This window comes from Mirounga leonina, unplaced genomic scaffold, assembly GCF_011800145.1.
Source record: "Mirounga leonina isolate KUSES-001 unplaced genomic scaffold, KU_Mleo_1.0 Mir_364, whole genome shotgun sequence".
NCBI lineage: Eukaryota > Metazoa > Chordata > Mammalia > Carnivora > Phocidae > Mirounga > Mirounga leonina.
This window is the reverse complement of record NW_023270708.1, coordinates 788,515-797,481: the sequence shown is the minus strand read 5'-3', so window position 1 is coordinate 797,481 and position 8,967 is coordinate 788,515. Positions and strand designations below refer to the sequence as shown.

General features: G+C 43.4%; 1 protein-coding gene across 1 annotated transcript in view; it reads left to right on the top strand.

Annotated features, from left to right (window-relative positions):
* Positions 1 to 8,451: 8,451 nt before the first annotated feature.
* Positions 8,452 to 8,967, top strand: part of KANSL1 (KAT8 regulatory NSL complex subunit 1) — a 182,789-nt gene continuing 182,273 nt past the window's right edge. The window contains exon 1 of the mRNA XM_035030393.1: positions 8,452 to 8,572. The gene's annotated coding sequence lies outside the window, so the exon portion shown is untranslated. The remainder of the gene's footprint in view (positions 8,573 to 8,967) is intronic.

The following is an 8,967-nucleotide window of genomic DNA, read 5'->3' as shown; positions in this document are numbered from 1 at the left end:
CCTTTATCTCAGCCCTTATCCCGGTCTAGTGGCTTCACCTGTTCTTGTCTTGCCCATCTCTGTGTATGCTTTGAAGGCAGGGGCATTGTCTTCTCATTGCATGTCAGGGTCTTGGCAGTGGCTGGCAGAGAGCAGGTGCTCAATAACCATATTCGTAAGGACTATTGAGGTTGAGATGGACAGAAACCTAATTGCTAAAAGCAGGCAGCAGTCAGCTACTAGGATTCCTGGGGGAGAACCCAGCGACCTGTGCTATTACTTGGGAATAAATAGAGTCAATGTATACTATATCTATTTGCATTTTACTCCAGCCCTACTGAATATCATTGCCAAATGATCTCTTAACTAAGCTGATGACAGGAAGAATAGAGGAAATGACAAACAGGTGATATTGTAAAGGAAAATCAATACAAATGAATGGACATGGGGACCAGTGTGTACAACTCAGGATCTTCTCTCTTATATTTTAATTCAGACGGCCGGAGTCCTAAGACCTGAACAACACCAGCATCAGCCAGCCTGCACTGAGCACCTACTATGTGCAAGACTTGACCTGTGTTAATCTTCACAACAACCCTAGGAGGTAGGTATTAGTATTGAGAAAACGGAGGCACACAGTCATTAAATATTTGCCTCGGAGGCACCTGGCTGGCTCAGTCTGGTGGAGCCTGCGACTCTTGATCTCAGGGTTGTAGGTCTGAGCCTCACGTTGGGTATAGAGATTACTTAAAAAAAAAAAAAAAAAAGCCTCAGATCCTACACAGTAAAACCACTGCTCTGGAACTTACTGTTAGTGTATTACGTGGCCCCGAACCACACCCCCCACTCCTGACGTTCACAGACTGATTGATCACAGTGATGCCCACAGATGCAGGTGAATGGATCCATCAAACTTAAGGAACGGGTCTTTTTCATAATGGTTCAGGTGTGTCATCTTTGACTAGAAAACATGAGCCATTATTATCATGTCATAAGCTCTAGAGGCAATTGGAGGATTAATAAAGGAGTCAAAAATAAGATCTGCACCCATCGTCACCGGAACCTCCGTTACCCTGATTCTCAACACAGATTAGCATAATCACTTGGTAAGGATGACACTTGGTTTTCCCCGCCCGCTGCAGCTTCTCCAGCTCGGAACCTAGCAGGGTTAGGGACCTCAGTCCAGTGCCAGCCAGACTGATCCGGGACAGGCACAAGCTCCTTAACCTTGCCTGCTCTGCCTAGTCACAGAGATTTTCTCTTAGTTGCTCTGTAAAGTACTGTATAGCTTTCTATGTATGGAAACTAAAAAAAAAAAAAAAAAAAGGATGGAAAGTCCAAGTTTACTTTAGATAGTGTGGTTTAGAATTTAAGCTCCTGTTCTGACTTTGGGATGTCACATTAGATACCTGTGTGTATCCCTCTATAATTTTTAAGAAATATTTTGGCCAACAATTATTTATTTAGTTGTGCTTCTGTGTCTGGCAGTGCATTGTGCAAACTAAAATATAGAAGACATTTGGAATGTTTAACCTAATTTTTTTTTTTTGAATAAATGACACTCTGACATGGTTCAAAAGCTTAAAGAGAGAAAAATCCTTCCCTTACCTCATCTTCCAGCAGCTTGTTTTCTTCTCCTTGGAGGCAAACAGTGTTATTTGTGTATCCTTCCAGGAACGTGTTTTAAGAGCATACAAGTATATACGTAGAGACGTGTTTTCCTCTCCTTTCTTCCACGAATGGAATCATGTCATAAACATTGTTTGGTACTTATTTTGTTTTCTCACTTAATATATTTCAGAGATAACTTTCTAGCAGGACATGAAGGTAGGACTTCCTTTTTTTTGTTAATGGCTGGATACTATTCCATTGTATATTTGCTAATAGAAACACAGCAATAATCATAACATTTAATACTTAGGTAGTAGCTAAACACTACTCTAATCGTCTTTAATTAGCGTATTTAATCCTCTCAACAATACTATAAGATAGGTATGATTATTAAATCCTATTTTGCAGAGAGGCAAACACAGGCACCCAGCATTTAAATAACTTGCCCGGGTTGCCTGAGTGGCTCAGTAGGTTAAGTGTCTGCCTTCAGCTCAGGTCATGATCCCAGGGTCCTGGGATCAAGCCCCACATCGGGCTCCCTGCTCAGTGGGAAGCCTGCTTCTCCCTCTCTCTGCAGCTCCGCCTGCTTGTGCTCTCTCTGTCAAATAAATAAACAAAATCTTTAAAAAGAAAAGTTAAATAACTTGCCCAATGTAAAAAAAAATTTGTTTTTAAAGATTTTATTTATTTATTTGACAGAGAGAGAGAATGAGAGAGCACAAGCAAGGGGAGCGGCAGAGGGAAAGGGAGAAGCAGACTCCCCACTGAGCAAGGAGCCCGATGTGAGGCTCGATCCCAGGACCCTGGGATTGTGACCTGAGCCCAAGGCAGCCGCTTAACCGACTGAGCCACCTTGGCGCCCCCAAAGTCACAAAATTAGTAAGCAATGGACAGGACCACCTACCTAATTTGAGGAACTCAATGCAAAATGAAAATGTGGACCCCTTTATTCAAAACGCAGGAAAGATATACCATTAAAGATACTAAAATGTATAAAGCCTTTTCTTTTCTTTCACGGTCTCTGTCTTGACTGTGTTTCTCATTTGTGACGTCATCTAAGTAAAGAACAATTAAAAATTTAAATCATTAGTATGAATTTTACCATCTGTCTTTATATTGTGCAATGCCATTTTTAAAGACATTTAACTCCTATGTTGAACCATCAAAATTATGTAATTTGTATTTTGTAGCTTGTACTTGCACATGTATTTTGTCCTTACCAGGACAGTGGGGACTCTGGATAAAGTAACTCAAACATTTTGATTTCTCTTTTTGATATACACACATTCTACCAACACCCCACTTTCCACTTACTGATGAGGAAGGAAGGACTGAAAGGGTAAGGAACTCGGGGTTGACTTGTCTGCCTTTTCCTTCTGTGTCATCATTTTTAGCATGAGAGATGCGCTCACACAGAGAAGTAACACCAGTAAGAATAGATAGATTACGGGTCCTTGGTTTTCCGTGTTTCTTAGAATACGTCTTCTTTCTGGGTTTGAAGCAAGTTCCAGTTTGAATGGAAAGCATGGCCTCTCAGGGCTTATTCAGTCATCCATGTAACAGGCTTATCTTGCGCTCACTTTGATTTTTGCCCAGCTCCTGTGCATCACGGGCCCTCCAGAATTCTGTGTTCATGGGGCATCAGCAATGCTATTTGTGAATGCTATTTGCAAGGAATGATGACACCTCACTGTGCCCATGTCCTCTGCTCATGCATTTGCTTCATGCCCCATCAGACTTCCCATACAAAATCCAAGTTCAAAAGTAAAATTGTTAAGAGTTTCAAAATGGCAGCAGTAGAGTGTCTCTGTGTGTGTGTGTGTGTGTGTGTGTGTTGGGCGGTCATTCTGAGTGTGGGGACCTGTCTGCTTGCACACGTGACATGCCAATGAAGCCTGCCTGCCCTGGTGACAGAGCAGGGTTCAAATCATAATTTATTTAACCAGTCCTATAATGACAGGCACTTAACTTTTATTTTCCTCATCTTTTGTTATTATAAACAATTAAAAACAAACCAATAACTGTGTTTATACAGATTATCTAAAAATTTGAAAGGAGGGAAACAATTTGTTATACTTTCTTCACGTTATTTAAGGTGCTCTGATCTAATCCTAAGTATATTCTCTGGCTGAGATTCAAGCCTTCTTCCTCATAAACCAGTCCATGATAAGAATGAAATAAACAGGGGCGCCTGGGTGGCTCAGTTGGTTAAGCGACTGCCTTCGGCTCAGGTCATGATCCTGGAGTCCCTGGATCGAGTCCCGCGTCGGGCTCCCTGCTCGGCAGGGAGCCTGCTTCTCCCTCTGACCCTCCCGCCTCTCAGTGTGCTCTCTGTCTCTCTCATTCTCTCTGTCTCAAATAAATAAATAAAATCTTAAAAAAAAAAAAAGAATGAAATAAACAGCCCCATGTTTCCAGACTTTTCAGAGAATATATCAGTAAATTAAGTTCTAGAGCGTAAAACAGTGCCTGTTACATAGTAGGTACTCAATAACTATTTGGGGAATAAATGAATATGTGTCTAGAGATAGGATTGCTGAATTAAAGGGTATTTGCATTTATAATTTTGATGGCTATTGCCTAATTGCCCTCCACAGATATTGGAACAACTTATATTTTCTCCAGTGATACATGAAAATAGCTATTTCTTCCTCCACTGCCAACAGAAAGTGTTAGCAAATGTTATTTATCTTCATGACCTGTAAGATGAAAATAGTGGAGTTTTAAATGCATGTCTTTTAAAGAAGCTGAACATCTTTAGTTTAAGAGCCTTTACTATTTTCCTCTTTGTGAAATTTCTGTCATATCCTTTGTTGATTTTTCTAAAGAGATGCTGTTCTAAAAAATATTTTCATTGTGAAATATAACACGCACACAGAAGAATATATAAAACTTTTTTTGGTTCATTTGAACAAATAGTTATAGAGCAAACACTTGTGTACCCATTACCTGATCAAAAAGTAGAACATTGCCAGCCCCTGAGAACAAACCCCACTCCCAATTAAACAAAACTCCGTCTGCCCCCTACTGGCTCTCATGACTTTAATTGTGTTCACTTCCTTTACCTTAGAATTCTACCACCTGTATATGCATCCCTCAACAATACGGTTTAGTTTTGCCTGCTTTTGAACTTTATATAAATGGAATCAGACTATATATATACATATTTTGTATCTTGCTTTTTTGTGTGTGTTCAATATTACCTTTGTAAGAATTTATTCGTGTTGTTGAATATAACCATAGTTTGTTAATTTTCATTATATAGATATATACCACGTTTTAACCGTTTTATGCTTGGTAGACATTTAGGATGTTTCTAGTTTGGGGCGTTGAGGAGTAATGCTGCTATGAATAGTGTTGTACAGTAATTCTAACCCTTAAAATTCGGCATTTCCTTATAATATATATCTAGTAGTGGGACTGCTGGAATAGAGTATGCATATCTTAAATTTTCTTAGGTTATATCAGTCTTCCAGAGTGGCCTACTAGTTTACATTCTCACTAGCACTGTACGAGGATTGCTGGTCTTTACTGATTGGTAGAAAGTCTTTAGATACAGAATCATGGAAATTAGCGCTTTTGTGATATGAGTAGCCAAAATATTTTTCTGAGTTTACAATCCTTTTAAAGAGGCACTGATGTTTTTCCCCAATAGAGGAAGGAAAATGTAACTGGCAGAAGTGGAGTATTCTAATTTTGAAGCATTAAATAAAAAACAAGTGTTCTCGGTTAACCCCTTTTTGCTTTTCATTTGCTATTATACCTGTCATTATACAAATAATCATACCACCAATTTTCATGGAATGACCTGGATTACAAGATGCCAAATAAAATAATAATAATAGTTAAAAATTGAGTGTTTAGCCTATGTCAGGTACTATTTTATATCCATTATATGTATTGGCTAATTTAAAACCCTAGGAGATAGGTACTATTGTTTTCCCCATTTTGCAGATATATGAAATAAGGAGCTGGATTAAAGATGTTTTCTCAGGCTGATTTAAGCAAAATTAATCAATTCAGAGAAAATATTTTTTCTTAGCTGATACAGATTTTTTTTTTAAAGATTTTATTTATTTATTTATTTTAGAGGGAGAGAGAGCACACATGCATGAGCGGGATGGGGGGGTGGGGAAGGATCTCAAGCAGACCCCGCACTGATGTGGAGCCTGATGTGGAGCCTGCGTGGCTGGATCCCATGATCCTGAGTTCGTGACCTGAGCTGAAGGCAGACACTTAACTGACTGAGCCACCCAAGTGCCCTAGGGTATCGTTTTTTAACCTGTGATGCACAGGTTAGGAAATTCATGAACTTAGATCAAGAAAAGTAATATGTCTTTATTTGTGTTAAGGTCTAATGAAAATTAGCATTACCTTCAATTCCGAGCGGAGAAAATAAATCAAGCAGTATTAGCAGTAACTGTGATCTTGTCACTAATAGAAATCAGAGATATTTTCCTGATACCTGACAGTCATTGCAAGTATCTTGAAATATTATTTATGCTCATCTACTGCCTCAAAATTATGGTGATTAGGCCTGCCATTAGATCTTATTATTTAACACATTAATATAAAGCATATATATTACTATATCACACTTCCTTTTTTTTTTTTTTAAGGTTTTATTTATTTATTTGAGAGAGAGAGAGCATAAGCAGGGGGAGCGGCAGGCAGAGGGAGAGGGAGAAGCAGGCTCCCCAAGGAGCAGGGAGCCTGATCCCTGGGATCATGACCTGAGCCAAAGGCAGTCGCTTAACCGACTGAGCCACCCAGGCGCCCCCTATATCACACTTCTAAAAATATTTTGAAAATTGTGTTTTAATATAATTGGTTTCCTTTAAATTTGTAGGTGTTTCTTATGCATTTAAAATATTCTGAGAAGGGGTCCATGTGCTTCACCAGAATGCCAAAAGGGTCCATGGTTTGAAAACGTTAAGAACTCTGCCTTACTGCATTTTCTTGGCTTTCTTTCCTCTTGAGTGAGCTTAAAGAGGGTTCCTGAAGTGAACCTCAAGGCCCTTGAGGCTCTCATGGTTTTATTAGTCTATTTTCTTAATTTTCATGCCTCTTCAATATGTATTGTTTTTCTTATGTCACTCATCGTCTTTCTGTTTCTTTTCATTGGCTGTCACTGTGGGTGTGTTTTTACACTTCTATGGGGAGTTTATCCTTTAGCATGTCATAGACCACCATATTAGGTGGAGAACTGGAAATCTCCCCTAGTCCTGATTGCCCACTCTCTCCCTCGTTCCATAACCCCAGCTGCCTCTGGGACACCTCCACTTGCTTTTATCCCTGATATCTGGAAGGAACATAGTAAAAACTAAGATTCCTCCCCACATCTGCATGTTGTCCCACTTTGCCTGGATGATCTTCTTGTCTGTCCCCCTGGTTTTGTGGCTTTGGAATTATTTAAAAGTATAAATCAATTAATTAAAAAAAAAAACTGGAATCTTTGTGAATGGTACAAAAATCAAAAGATACAAAAGGATGTGCTGGGGAACACAAGTCTTCCTCCCATCTGGTCTCCTAGGCACTCAGTTCCCCTCCCAGGAGGAAACCACTGTTGCTAGCTGTTAGACTGATTTTTGATTCCTTCTTATTTTTGGCTTTATCTCAGGTCCTTCCCTGTCTGTCAGATGAGTGCCCTTTCCTCTCCAGGCCCTCATGACCACATATGTGTTTGACTTTATATATAAGTATCGGTATGTGTATATTTTATGTACATACAAAAAAATCTCCCCCTATGGCCTTCCGGCATCGAGTTTTCATCACGTCGCTTCCTGGATGAGGAACCTACAGGGGTGAGGGGCCGGGGTTGGGGGTGATGGAGAAGAGGATCTACAGGGCACTTAGGTAGGGGGATTTGAGTGGCAGACTGGTGGGAAGCTCTGCCGGGGTTCCTATTTCTATTCCTCCCGCCTCGGCCCCCCTTCCCGTCCTCTTGTCCATATGTCTCTCGTTTCCAAGAGCCGAGACAGAGACAGAGACAGCGAGATACACAGAGACTGAGACGCCGAGGCACCAGCATCCCTCTCTCCCCCTCCTCTGTCCCGCCCCAGCGCTCTGACGGACATCCTCGATCAACCAATGGCGCTCACGATGTGCCCCGGAAGGGCCAATGGGAGACAGAGGAGGGCGGAAGATTCCCCGCCCCCACTTCTAGGCTTGGTTGAGCCGTGCAGGTAGGTCCGGGGCCGGGGGAGCCGCCGTTGGCACTGGTGCCCGGGGGGTGGGGGCACGAGTCGGTAGGGGTGATGATGGGGAAGGGGAGGCGGCCCCGAGCGCGGGAGCCCGAGGGGGCGGCCCGGCCGGGAGGCGGGGGGCCGACGGGCCCGGGGAGCCGGCGCCGCCGAGGGCCCTGGAAGCGGCTGGGCTGGGGGAGCGGGGACGCGTGTGTGGGGCACCGGGACCCCCGCCCCGCGCCCACCCGCAGGCCTGGGCTGCGGGCTGCGGGCCGAGGGGCCGGGGGGCCTGGCTGCCCGGGGGCGGGCCGGGGCCGGGCCCGGGGCCGGGGGCGCCGAGCAGAGCCCGGGGCGCCAGGCCGAGCCGAGGTGGGACGGACCGACGCGGGGAGGAAGGGAAGCTGCATCCCGCGGGCCGCCCCTCCTGAGGCAAGCCGGGGCAACGGCCGCAGGCGCCCCTGCCCGGAGCCCACTCCCCCATCGCCCCCGTCCTAACAATGGGGATGGGGCAGAAGGAGTCGCCCCACTGCGGGAAGGGGGGTAGGTTTGGGACTAGGGTCCAAGGCGGGGGGAGGGGTGGGAACTCGGGCTCTCCCCTTTCTCTTCTCTCCTTGGCTTTTGCGGTGGGGATCATGGAGGGGCTATTAAACCTCCTGAGACTTAGGTCAACAGTCAAACTCCTCCCCCCCTTTGCGCCCCCCAATCCCCCCCAAAATCCGATGAGCGGTAAGGAAAGTGATGCCAAGTCTTCGAAGGAGAAGTGACAAGCGCATAGCAAGAACAAATCCACTCCAGAGGTTTTTATTTTTAATTTTTCTTAAAAACGAGGGTATTGTAGTCTTTGATTTTTCAAATTTATTTTACGGGGCGGGTTGGGGGGGGGGTGTGCTGTTATTTTTGTCCCTACTCGGGCAAGCCTCCATTTTAAGCGAAGCAGTAACTGGTTAAGCTGGAATTTTCATTCAGGCCTAGGACTTGAACAAGGATCTTGCAAGAGGTTATTTAATCGACCCTCCTTCCTCCACGCACACTTACCTCCCTCCCAAACTCAAAATTAAGTTGTTTGGTCTGCTTTTAAAGATCTCTAGGAAGGAAGGGTCTTTTATTTGCTTGTAGCATATCAGACAAGAATAGATTTTCTTTTTCATGTAGAATGGGCTCCGAAACTTAAATTTAATAAAATTTAGGACTA